Raw genomic sequence first — 14,335 nt, forward strand, 5'->3', positions numbered from 1 at the left:
CTATGAGGGAGTTGTGTAGAGAACTGCCATCAAGAGGACTCTGGGGGCCCCGAGCTTCGCGGGCCCCACGCAACGCTCGCGTATATCATGAATCGGCCGGCATGCGCAGGGACGCTGATGGCATCTCTTCTCCCTCCCCTGTCCCACGCTCAGGCCAAATACGACGACGAGTTCGAGTGAATATCCCTCGTGGGATGAGACCACAGTGGCAACCTCAAGTGTGACCGTGCATATGTCAGTATATATTTTGGGGACCACTACGGATCATGTGACATTCCACTTTTTCCCTAGTCCGCTCTTCCCAAAGCCTCCAGTTCCGTAGCGAAACCCCATATACCCGTAGGTTTTTCTGGATAGTCGATACCCCAATTCATTTATGGAGAAAAATATCAGATTACAATGTCTGGGTATAGTTACACATCTTACTTGTATGATTTTTTGACTAAGGGGTATCAAATACCGTGGGAATCAGTGCCAAGTAGTTCTCCCAGGACTGTCTGCGGAAGTAGGGAAGGAAGCGATGTTGGAAGGGGGACGTTGCGCGCGCACAGCACAAATATTCTCTATTTTTCCTCAGATAGATCGCGTAATCCTTAGTACACCTTAGTAGTTCAGTGTACGCTGGTTTGGTTAGGGAGAGAGTTTCATCCTCTTTGAAGTGTTAACATGGAACGTGTTTACAGAAGCGGTGCGCAGAAAAGAAATGAAGAGAAGAAACTCTTTTATTTTAATAATATCTCAAAAAACTTCACTGCTAGTCTGAACTATAACAGTGGTTTCTGTATTGATTTACTACTCAGTGAGAGTTTAAACACAGATTAAGGTACGTAGGAATATTCGCACTTTCATTTTAATAGTTTAAAAACTAACGTCTTAAGACGCGCATCGAGTGAACTTTCCGTGCGTTTCTTTCTTCCCTCCGTAATTGAGTTTATTTTTTAGTTCGTTTTGTACGTGTATTTTAATGTTTTGAGCGCTTAGTCTCTATTTTCAATATACGTATTGCGCCAAACGCAAACAGAGGAAAGAAACAATCTACTATTTCACAACCTACAGTGATACGCCTGATACAAAAAGGCGGATTTAACTTTGGACCAAAGGATGGGGGACCGGGGGTCTGGGGAATTCTCCCCTGCTTCTTTGGGATTTTTAAAACTAAAAAACGGGAGTTTTTGGCAAATTCTTTGATAAATAAAGACACTACCGTACACATGTAATAGGCCGATTTGTTACCAAGAGTTTTATGGTGGTATACATCTGCATACTACCCCGCAGGCTGCTCTGAGCTCTGGGGGGGGGGGGTTATCCCCCAAACCCCCCTCCCTCGTGCGCCACTGTCCCTGAACACATAATGACTTAGAAGGAAAGCACAAAAAATAATTGAATTGTCGATCGGGTCCATTAATATTTGATAGTTACTGATAAAAATACTTTTTCAACATCAGGTTTTTAATATAAATATCAAAATCAAAATAAGTTAAAAGATAAAAAAATGTATCCTAATATGTAACCTGTTGTTTTTTTCTCCCCCCGACAGTTTTAATAGTCCAGCTGAAACAAATCGCTAAACATTAACCTTAAAAAAACAGTTTGAGATGTTTGTCAATACAGGTTTAAATTTTTCTACAAAATTAGTAAAACAATTTTTGCACAAGTTTTTATCTACACTTTGAAACAATAGCCAACGAGTATGGATAAAAGCGACGTACTTGTGACATCTATATGCCATGAAAAAATTAATTAGACATAGTTAACGCATAACACCAAATGTCTTTTTATGGCTCCAAAATTTGCTTCGTAATATTTGAAATTTTTTTGCTCTTTAAAAGCGTTATTTGAAAATTTTATTTTAGAGGTCCTTTAATTTTAGGGCATTTTCAAGTAGCAAATTCAGTATATAGATAATAGAACCATAAAACATAATTAAATTTTATATTAAGCTGTGAAGTTTCTACTTTTCATTATATTTTTTCTTACAAAACTTTATCTTATTTTTAGCGCCAGAATAGCGTTAAAAATCCATTACCGGGAATGCAAAATCCTAAAATTTTCCGGAGGGGTGGGGTAGGCGGGTGAATCCTCCGCTGAGGGGATCATGAGCGCCAGCCGAGGGCCCCCAATCACCCTAGACCGCCCCTGGTATGGACATGGCCTTCACGCCTTTGACAATTTAGTACCAAGACTCACCGAAAGACATTTCGTTAGTAGAATTCATGCTGCTGCGAAGAAAACCCCCGAAGGAGGTGTGCAGTTTGTGCTAATCACAGGAAAATAAGAGACAGCGTGTACTGGTGTGAACAATGTGCAGTGAGCTTATGCATGAATTGCTTCCAATCATGTCATACAAAGCAGAATTACTTAGGTAAAGTCATTTGAAAATTTTCATATTGACGTTTCAAACAACAGAATGTGGGTGCCTATATGAAATATTCGGTAATAATAGAACAAAGTCAAATAAATGGGCGAAGTTATGAATTTTCAAGTAGGCGAAACGGGTTATCTTATCGAAAATATCCAATTAATTATGAAAATTTCCACCCCTAATCACTAAAATACGTCATATAATTATAAAAAAAATGCATGGATTGCTAGAGATCTCGCAGCTAAATCTAAACTACATTTAAATCATTGAAAACTGAAAATCTATTAATTAGTTTAGAGAACGAGATGCATAAAACAATAAATATTTATTAAAATTGCTTGAAAAATTATCATAGAGTAGCGCAATATATATTTTATGGGCACTTCGGAAGGAGGACGAGAAAAGAGTGGAGGCATTCGAGATGTGGGTGTGGCGAAGAATGGAGGAGGTGAAGTGGACGGAGAGGAGGAGGAACGATGAAGTGCTGGACATGGTGGGAGCGGAGAGGCAGATTTACGAGATACGGAGGAGACAGAAGGTATGGATGGAGCGAGTACTTAGCGGGGAGGGGATGTTGAAAACAGTGTTAGAGGGTAGAATGTTGGGTAAACGAGGGAGAGGAAGGGAAAGAATAGGATTTTTAGATAGAATGAAAGGGAGTAAGCCTTATTGTGAATTGAAGAGGGAAGTGGATGATGGTAAGGAGGACCCCAGATTTCTTTTCAAGTACTCCTTGGAATCCTACCTTAAGCCTTCTGTGGATTTCTCTGTAGTAAATTTGTGTCGACGATCCCTTTTTGAAATTTTTCATTTCGAGCTATGAGTTTATTCATTGAGTATCAATAAAATCAATAATTTTACATGCACTGACCTGATTGGAGTCAGATCAATATATATTTAAAATTCATATTAATGGCTTTCCTATTTCGAGGTACCGATTCAGCGATTAAGTACGCTAAGGAAACGGCTTTTTAAATTTATTTTGGGGGTAACGAGACGAGACGATACCCGAGGTCAGAAAACGAGACTGAGACGAGACTGGCGCAAGTCTCGTCTCGCGGCAACACTAGGGGTAATCACTAGGGGGTCCCAGCAGTAGCGGGGTTCCGAAAAAAATTACCGTTCTATCTAGTGTAAATTGGACAACCAAGGGAGGCTATAGTCCCCGAATCCCCTCTTAGATCCGCCATTTCTGTACACGAAAAATTGTTATTTATTGTAGCAAATTATATGAATCACAGAGTCATGAAACTTACGAAACATTATTTTGGTAAATCCCAAAGTGGAAAATACCTCCTTCTGCTTCCTTTCCTCACAACTAAAGGGGTTAGCTACTTCCTTTGAGAGGCATCTGCTCAAAATGTTTATCACAATCCCTTTTGGGTAACTCCCTCCATGTGTAGATAGGTCTGCAATCTGAATCAGGAATGAATGTTGAATGACAGTACAAGAAATCAATTAATCATTTTAATTTCAAAAGTGACGAGAAAGCAATTCTACGATTGACTCACCACAGAGCTTTCAAAGCTCTTATCTTTCACTTTTTTCCAATTCCATCAGGTCCTCCAAGGCATTGGCGCAACGAGGGGATAAACCCCCCAGATCTCAGAGATTTTTTTAAGTTTCATCCATTTTACTTAATTGATTTGATATTAGTAATAGAATAGAGTAAGGATTAATAAAATATCCCTCAAAAAGCCGTAAACCTCACCACTGTGAACCATTTATCTTAAAAGTCCACAATTTATTAAACTCGCACCTACCGCTTATCCTGATGGGTATTCCATACCCCCACACACCCCAATATTACTTGCACCAACCCCCCCAGCCTTAATTCCTAGCTGCACCCCTGCTCCAAGGAACTGATTGGAAAGATCTCCCCCATTTCGTGTAATGCAACACGGTGTGAGCCTCCTTCAAAGCCATCCAGACTCCTATAAATATCCGTCATCGCCTCTTGAATGGCATTCAAATTTATTCTCATATCTGCCTGATTTTATACCATTGTTTGAAGGTACCTCAACATTTTTCCCCGGTCCCCTGTGTAATTAACAAAAGCATGAGTATCCGTCACAAAATATACCATTTGGAAAGTCATGAAAAAGAAGTCCATGAATGAAAATATGAGTTGATAAGTGGTCTACGAATGTGCTTATGATAAAATTAAATTTCAAAAGTTTACATGAATACAGGACCATCTCTAGAGGGTACTTTAAATACTATTCACTCCACAAAGCCCCATTTCCCAGCGAAGACACTCTCCGATCAATCAATTACTCATAATCTCAAAACTGGAACTGGTTGTGGTAAATCCCTCTTCAGTTATGCCATTAGGAATTTCATCTTTAATGCTCACAAAACGATGGAATACATTGCTACCCTTCGGATGTGTCAAGTTGTATGGTTTTTTTTCTGCTTGCCATTATCCCACTATACTTGATAAGCAATAACCGAAGGCCTCAAACAAAGTGTGCCTACAAAAATAAATTATAGTTCAACGGACACGTTAACTCAAATTCATGTATCACATATAGACAATAATTATTAAAAATTATGATAAAATTATTAAATTTACCTCAATTACCTTATCTCCGGTTATTAATAAAGACTCCCTGTGGACAAAGGTGTCTGCTACCCCAGCAAGCACAATGAGCTAAGGCGGGAGGATAAAATAAGGAAAGCGCTTCTCAGTGAGCAGGTTAGTCTTTTCATATGGGCAGTGTCCGCTCAAGGCAAAATACTTAGCCCGGCTATAATTGCTGTTTGTGTCGCCTCCCTACCGAGGGGTTTGGTATTGAGTACCCCCCAATGCAATTGTAACTTTTTAAATCATAACATTGCATTGTCTTGTATATGAGTATCATCAGTTTATCCCTTTTAGTGCCAGCCCATTTTTCCTGGTTTGCTGAAGAATGCCAGGCCTTTTGCCGCTGAATTTGTAGGTTTGCACTAAAAAAATTATGTAAAGCCTATTATGCATTTTCTGAAACTATTTTTTTTTGTTGACTCTCAGTACTTACGGGTATGTTAAAGCATGATAAATACTAAAAAATAGAGACAAAATCTACACAAAGCTCAAAAAATAAAAGGCATCAGTGCAAAATAAGCCCGGCCGATAGATAGGCCCTTGACACTCTTCGCATATACTACCCGGGCCAATGGATCAAAACGGCACAAAAACGGTTAAATAAAAATTTCTAAAACGTTGCACGTGACTTGATTTTGTTAATACGATAAAAGTTAAGGTAGCTACAGATTTCTTTTGTGCCCCCCCCCCCCCCCTCCCCTTTGAGTTTTTTCTGCATCCGCTACTGCACAAACTCAACCACTCTTACACGATTTTTCAACCAAGATCCCGTGATTTTCCAGGTATTAGTCATAGCGTGGCATAAGTATTAGCATACTATCTTCGTAGAATGTTGCCGCCTGTGTAGTCATCCATGAATACATGGAAGCGTCGTTAACAACTTTAAACCTAGTATTAAGTAAAAAATTAGTGAAAAAAATGATATTTTAAACAAATGAAAATGGATTGAATATGACAAAATTACCCTCAAAATTGACAAAAATAATTGCAATACAAATAAACCTCCTTAAAAATCTGAATTATGAAACATGTTCCATTGTTTTGGGTACAAATATTAAAATATTTCCATCAGGCGGTTGCATATGTGGACTCACTCACATAACTATTGATAGTGGAGGTGGAGTGGCAAGTCAGGACTTTCCTTTTGAGAATTAAAGTTGATGCTTTCTTCAATAATGTGGTTTAAAACATTTCGCGTACCTACTTATGTGAAAACATTTAAGTTATCCCCAACACAATGTTAAAAATACGTGAAAAATATGACATTTCATTTTTAAATGAAATTTTATTAAAAGTATGAATACAATAACATTTTCACCACATCGGATTCTAAAAATGCTCATTACTCTTTATGCTTTAAAATTAGGCAAAAAATAATTAAATGCAAATTAAATACAGTTATGGCCTACTTTTCTCGGTCATTTATAGCGATAAATTTTTGATGGGTGACATTTTGAAAATAATAGTCGTGACTTTAACTGTCACAACTGTAAGAAATGTCGTGATTTTAATTATCACAACTACACAAATGCACTGAAAAATAGGTATGTAAGGGGTTGATGGCATTTAAATAAGTTTTAAAAAAATTTTCTGAACGTCTCACAATTACATCTCTGACACATATGCGATGTTGGAGACCATGGTGAGACGTCTCTGAGAAATTCGTTGCTATGAGACCATGGTCGGTCGCATAGTTGGACGACGAAGAAAGAAAATGGTTTGCCTTGATTGAATTTCCCACACTGTCCAAAGAATAACAACCCACTGGAAAGGAGACCCACGGAGCGATAGTGGCGGCACAACATTTGTTGGGATACATGTTTCCCCCATTGTACATGGATATGTAGGAAGTAATTGCGTTTTTTTTTGCACAGTGTACTTTTTGTAATTCATAGAAAAATTATAAGTTAATATTATGTATTTCAAAATTATTTTTCATACATTTTAACACAATGAGCCAATATTTAAAATCATTTTAACATAATTTTAAAATAATTAGATAATGTTTTTTAAATAATTTTAAAACCCTCATATGAATTTTCATTGGTACATAATCTTAGTCACACCAAAGTTATAAAATAAAACTTTCAAAATTCTCGTACCTTTGAGGCGATTGTGAGACGACGGAACTGCGGTGGTGGCGGAACGGTCAAGGGCGCAGGTCCCAGACGTGAGTGCGTCCCTGGTTTCGCATCCCGGTGTCGGCAATTTCTTTCCTCTCTTATGATTTATTGAAATCACTATTACAACTCATCCCCATTCGTTTTTATGTAGTTATTTCACGATTTTTTTAAAATTTCATATTAATTTATGGATTTCAAATGGAACTCTTAACCTTTTCTAACCCAGGGCTACTTTTGGGAGAATTCAAAATTCAAGATTTTCCATGATGAAAAGTTGAAAATTTTGCAATCAATCATAATTATCGTGGCAGCTGAATTTTTCGTCACTACAATTAACAACACAAAATAATGCCTAGTTTACATATTTCCTAAACAGAGCATATAATAAGTACATTTTTGATGTTGCTTATAAGCAAAATTGGGTAATAAGGGGGTTAAATGTGCCCGTATACAATTCGTAAACAGCCAATACGTAATTAGTATAAAATGTACACTCATTTTTGTATGTTACTTGTAGAAAACCTGTATTGACGGTATACAACCTGTATAAAATTCTGTACGGAATACATACAAAATTTTTATACAATTTTATCATAGGGGTTTAGCTCCTTCAAGAGTTAGATATGTTTGAAACTTATGCTAAATCATTTTGAAAAATTTAAAAATATTTTACAACTTGAAACAGAGAGAGTTAAGTTAATATGTTTTCAAGATAATTTTAAAATGTTCTTACAATATATGTTAATATATTTTCATCACAAGATTTTGCTACTTGGGATGAAATATCATTTGGGATGAAATCATTATCATCATCATCATTAGTCAGCAATCCTAAGATTGGTTTGACGCAGCTCTCCATTTCTCTCTCCTATCCGCTAATCTCTTCATAGCTACATATTTATTCTCTTTTACATCCTTTATAACCTGTCTTATATAACTCATTCGGGGCCATCCCTTGCCCTTTTTCCCTTCCACTTGTCCTTCAACGATTGTCTTCATCAGACCATCGTGCCTCAAAATGTGGCCAACTAAGTTGTCCCTTCTTCTGCTTAATGTTTTTAGGAGGCTTCTCTTTTCTCCTACTCTCCTAAGCACTTCCTGGTTACTCACACAGTCAATCCATTTTATCTTCATCATTCTTCGGTAGCACCACATTTCGAATGCTTCCACTCTTGACTTCTCTGCTGCTGTCAACGTCCAAGCCTCGCTTCCATAGAGAAACATACTCCATATGTAGCATCAGATGAATTGTTTCCTTACTTCTATGCTGGTATTTTCAGCTGTAAGAAGATTCTTCTTTTTGTAGAAAGCCCTCTTCGCCTGCGCTATTCTACTGTGTATTTCTTTCTTGCTCCGTCCATCGCTGGTAATTCAGCTTCCCAGGTAAGAGAGCTCGTTCACCTCTTCAAGCTTATGCTTTCCTAGGTTGATGTTTGTTTTAGCCTCCTCTCTTTTACTGCAAACTAATATCTTAGTCTTCTTTTTGTTGATGTTTGTTTCAGCCTCCTCTCTTTTACTGCAAACTAATATCTTAGTCTTCTTTTTGTTGATATTCAGCTGATATCTGGCCATTGTCCTTTCCATGTTTGTCAACGTCTTCTTCAAATCCTTCTCTGTCTCGGCTATGACTGCTATGTCGTCAGCAAATCGCAGCATACTAATTTTTTCTCCGTGGATATTGACACCCGAAGCTTTCTGCTTGATTTCGTTGATGGCTTTCTCTATGTAAACATTAAAAATTAAGGGGGAAAGCGCACAACCTTGTCTCACCCCTTTTCTTATTCTCGCTTCTGCACCATTTGGTCCACATTTGATCATACCTACTTGGTTTTTATACAAACTATGAATAATTCTACGATCATTGTAGAGTACGCCGATTTCTTTCAAAATTCTAAGCATTGAATTCCATTCCACGTTATCAAAGGCCTTCTCTAAATCGACAAATGCAATGAAGGTTGGTTTGTTTTTCTCCATTCTCTTCTCTATGATCATCCTAAGAGCCAAAATTGCTTCCCTTGTGCCCTTGCTTTTCCTAAATCCGAATTTGTCCTCATCCAGGAATTCTTCTGCTCTTCGTTCAATTCTCCTGTAAATGATTCTTGTCAGAATCTTCGACGCATGTGTTGTCAGAATTTTGACCGTCCTAAATTCTTCGCACTTCTCAGCTCTCTTCTTTTTGGGTATGGGAATGATGATTTTCTTCTCAAAGTCACTAGGTAAATCTCCTGTTGAGTACATATCGCAGATAGTTTTATACAGTTGAGTTAAGACCTTTTCTCCTGCATTTTTTAATAACTCTGCTGGAACCTCATCTATTCCTGGGGCCTTATTCTTTCGCAGGTCTCTTACTGCAGCGTCAAATTCCGATCTTAAGATGCTTGCTCCAATATTATCCTTTTCAACTTCACTTTCCTCTTCGATTACTTTTGAGCTAAGTTTGCTCCCGTTGTATAATTCCTCCAGGTATTCCTTCCATCTCTCGGCTTTGTCTTCGTTTTCAATTAGAATGTTTCCATTCCTGTCCCTTATGCTATTACATTTTGTGTTTCGTTCCTTGAAATGGTTCCTCACTATTCTATAGGCCGCTTCCACTTTCCCTTTTACGAGGTTATTTTGTACGTCCTCACATATGTTCCTCATCCACGCTTCTCTGGCTTTCCTCGCTTGGCGGCAAATCTCATTCCTTATTCTCTTGTAGCAAGCCTGTCCTTCCTCAGTATTCGTATACTTTCTCCTTTCTTCAATGAGGTCTAGGATTTCATCCGTGATCCATGGCTTTTTCTTAACACATTTTCTTATCCCTAGAACTTCTCTAGCCGCCTCCTGAAATCCACTTTTTATGGTAGTCCAGTTATTCTCAACTGAGTTTTCAGACTGATCTAGTCCTATCTTGTGCTCCACTACTTCTTGAAAGGCCTGTTGATTTTTTGGCTCCTTAAGTTTCTCTAATTGCCAGGTGTTCTTTGCTGATTTCTTCAATTTCTTGAATTTCAGATGGCATTTCATCATCACTAGATTATGATCACTGTCTATATCTGCCCCCGGGTAGCTTTTACAGTCCTTTATCTGGTTTCTAAACCTCTGCTTCACTAAAATATAGCCTAGCTGAAATCTTCTTTTGTCTCCTGGCATTTTCCATGTGTATCTTCTTCGCATGTGATTCTTAAATAGAGTGTTGGCAACCATTGGTTTGTGGTTGCCAACATTCTATTTAATGGTTCAATGGTTTTGTATTTATGAACGAACTTGCTAACTGAACTATTTTATATTGACTTCGAAGCCCTTATGTTATCCACCAGCCACTTTTCTATGTAGTGTACCACATATGTTTTTTCTCCCCCCCCCCCCCAAGTTTACGTCCCTGATCTAAGTAGGAAACCCATCACTTGATTCTTCCTTAAGAGTCAACACTCATGTAATCTTCATAACCTTGGTACATACTCTCTAGCTACCTCTTCCTTGTATCCTGTTTTTAAAATGTCCAAAAAGTATAATTAAAGAAATGAATTCACATAAAATTTTCTTCAATTTTGCTTAAGGCCATCCTAATTTTCTGTGATATTGCGGGTACCTTAGTTCATGGAATGTATTTTACCTGGTCACTTGTTGTCAGCTAATTTTGATGAATAATGGGGGACAGAGTAGAGGAGATTGACAGAAAGTAGGTAGTTAGTGGGCTGTAATGATGAAAAGTGGAGTGGTGAAAAAAGTTGCTGTTAAGGTAGGTATGTACTTGTAAACAAAGTGTTGCAGTATGGAGAAGATTTAAGTCCAATTTAGTAATTTTCACTGTATCATAGATGAAAAGAAAAACTTTGTTTTTATCCTTTAATGTTAAAATAAGTTGTGTTCACAAAGTTGATCCTGAGTCAATATAGGTTATTGTCTGCATGTTGCACCTTTACTTTATTCAATCTATCCACTCCACCATCACTTGATAAGAGTCCAGTCACACTGAGTGACAGCCATCGAAGGGTATTTGTAAATTAAACACAATAATTCTTGCCTCGTTGAGTGGGACAAAGGCTTTGCTTTGCAAGCTGAGGGTCATGGGTTCAAGAACTGCCTGAGACAGTTTTCCTCTCCAGTGCATGGGTGGTTGTGATTGTACATAATTAATTTTTTAAATACCTAATGTAGGGTCCAAATAGGCTTTTTAGGGGTGTCATTAATGTTTATAATTAGGACTGTATTATCAGTTCAGTTGGGGTTTGTTGCATTATAATTTACCAATTTCAGCACATCAATTTAAAAAAGTGAAGCAGTTGTAGGAATTAGGGATAAGGATTGCCCACCAATAATCAGAAAACTCTGTACTTCTCAGACCTCTCTGTAACTGTAAACTCTCCCTAAATATTTTATTGCCATCCCCACTTGTAACTTGTATTCACCACCAATGATAGGAAGCATCAAGTCAAAATTGCTTAGTCAACATTAGAGAGTAGAATCGTTGAAGTTGAGTCTATTTTGAGTAATTTGTAGGTAAAGGGGCCAGTGAGTAGGAAGTAAGAAAGGATTTAGTGGGCTGGAATGGTTACTCACTAGTACAGCAGCTGCATGATACCATTAGGTCAGGTCTGTACTTAAGCATGTCAACTGGATGTTTAGTTCATAATGACCATAGAAAGACCAAAAAATATGTTGGTGGAGAGGTGAAATAAGCTTTGAGTGGATGGAGTGATGAAGGAGGCGGTGCAATTGGAAGAAATGATTGCATTGGCTTACTCAGCCACCATATCCATATTGCACTTCCACCTAATTTAACATCTCCAATCCACCTTACTCTTCGTCAGAGACTTATAGATAAGCACTTCTCATCAAAAAGACATAAATAATATTAAGGTATTCTGCTGGCCTTATAAGAATGGACCTGACTTCAAGTCATTATTTGAGATTATATTAATCAACACACAACTATCAGTATCAGAGTGTCTGCAGAACAACTATCATAGAACTATATGAGTACCTATTGATACTGAGAAGCTTCTTCTAGGTAAAAGGAGCAAGGAAATAGGAGCATATATAAGAAGCACAGTGAACCAAATGGTACCTACATGACGTATGGCTACAATAAGATACATTATTATCACCAAAGGTAGTGGTTTATTATTTTGCTCACACAGTGGGGAGATTAACAAATAGAAAATATTTTAACTAGGTACTTTTAAAAATGATTTCTACTTCAAATATTATATACTTTGAGGAGTTACAAAGAATATGATATGAATGCCCTAAAGGAGGGTTAACTATTAATATCACTTGGTTTTTTTGGTGGGAAGCTACTTCTGCAGAACTGAGATTGAAAATGGAGGAACGTTTGCAAGAGTTAGAAATGTTTTTGTTTTTTTTTCAATCAATTAGCCGTAAAAATGTGATTCCCATGCACAATGTTTTTGAATTTTCGATTGTAAAGTTTATTTCTTTATATATTGTTGTCATCTGTGTATCGTACTCCAGATGGGGATATTAACCTTAATGTAGATAATTTAATGATCGTGCTTGATAAAGTGCTGAAAACTATAAGGAATCTTTGATTTTATGAGGCGAAGTTAACGCTGAGTTCTCAATCGAAGAATGTTATTAGGTAAGAAAAGTTATTAATCTAATGAACTGTTTCAACTTATTTCAAAGCATCACGTCTCCAATTAGGATATCAAAATACAATGAATGTGTTTTGGATCGCGATCCTCTCTCTTCAGCTTAGCGCCAACAGGAACTATACCTACGCCTAGCTTTGACGACACATTCTCCCTAATTAATATTTCTTGAGGAAGAATTTCCACCAAAAAACGCGTCAATGACGCCGAAGGACAGTTGCCTTGCCGCTCATTTTCCTCTTGAATGAAATATAGTATATAAATGAAAGTGTACGACGACAGAAAAAGAAAGACGAAGGAATGAAGAAATTAAACTATAAATGCCCGAGACTTACTAAGAGGTTATTACAGTTAATTCGCGAGACGAAATAATGGAAAAGACTGCAAGCAAAGTTCGAATACGTGAGAGGCTGAGCTGTGATTAAAAAAATTCAGTAACGTTACAGTTAAGAGTTACATGAAATATACAGTTTTGGATGTATGACAGAAATGCGAGACAATTAGCGAAAGATCTATTTAAGAGGGATGATTGTCAGGCAAGAAGCCAACAGGCGTCAGGGATTACTATAAGGCACAACACAGCCTATATTCGGCATATGAGTTACACGTAAACAGTTCACTCTATCACCATCGCGCTGCTTACATTTTTCGCCGGTAGTTGGCGTCTTCCGGGCTGGAATCGCGAATATCTAGAGGTTGACCCACCATCCGCAACCCGGTGGACGCACTCGGTGGCTTAAAGCTCAGCCGCGAGGAAATCATTATACTTTGAGTAATCCATTAATATTACATAAAGGTCCATTTCTGTCATTCCATAAATACTCCGTTAATACTGCACCTTCAGTGATAAATGAGATATTATTTTATACGTTTACTCACCAGCTTCGATGAAAATTACTATCTCAAATTTCACCATTAATGGTTTCCATAGGAAATACATGTTAAGTTCGTTATTAATGCCTGCAGACCTTTTTTTCTTTTGCATATTTAAATTAGTGATAATGGTCAGGTATAGAAGTATACACTGGAGAGAAAAATAAATAAACATTCTTATTCTTGCATTTGAATTTCGTTTTCCAGTTGATGTACAGTGAATTTTGAAAAAATCACAAAAATGCTGAATTTTGGCACTTTTGGATTACTGTCCCCTTGACGACCGTCAGTATATTATTCTTATTGTTCGACATCTCTTTCATCACATGATACACCATCTCTATTTAAAACCCAATAACACAGTTTTCCTTAACATACTTCCCATTAACCACAATGTGTTGCGGAAACGCTGCAAAAGGGTTGCATGAGGTTGCAGGAAGCAGCTAGGGTTAGGCAACATTTCTTGTTAGGCAACGTCGCTTGATACACTCATTTGGTCTGAAAAATTTTATAGCATGATATTTTAGCAAGAGGATAAATCTTTCATTTAATATGCTTTCACTTGAAGCCAACATTGGCATATATCCTATAGCCACAAGGATATAGAGTAGAACGTGATAGATTGGCTGAGACATGCGAATTTAAGGCATCTAAGGAATGATGAAATGAGTGTAAAAATCTGTCATGTCATATATAAATAATTTTTTTCTTTTAAGGGATATTTTGATCATAATTTGAAAGGGGTGCATTATTGTTGCAAGTGCATTGTAGGATGTCATTATTGTTGTAAATA

This window comes from Ischnura elegans, chromosome 8, assembly GCF_921293095.1.
Source record: "Ischnura elegans chromosome 8, ioIscEleg1.1, whole genome shotgun sequence".
NCBI classification, from domain to species: domain Eukaryota; kingdom Metazoa; phylum Arthropoda; class Insecta; order Odonata; family Coenagrionidae; genus Ischnura; species Ischnura elegans.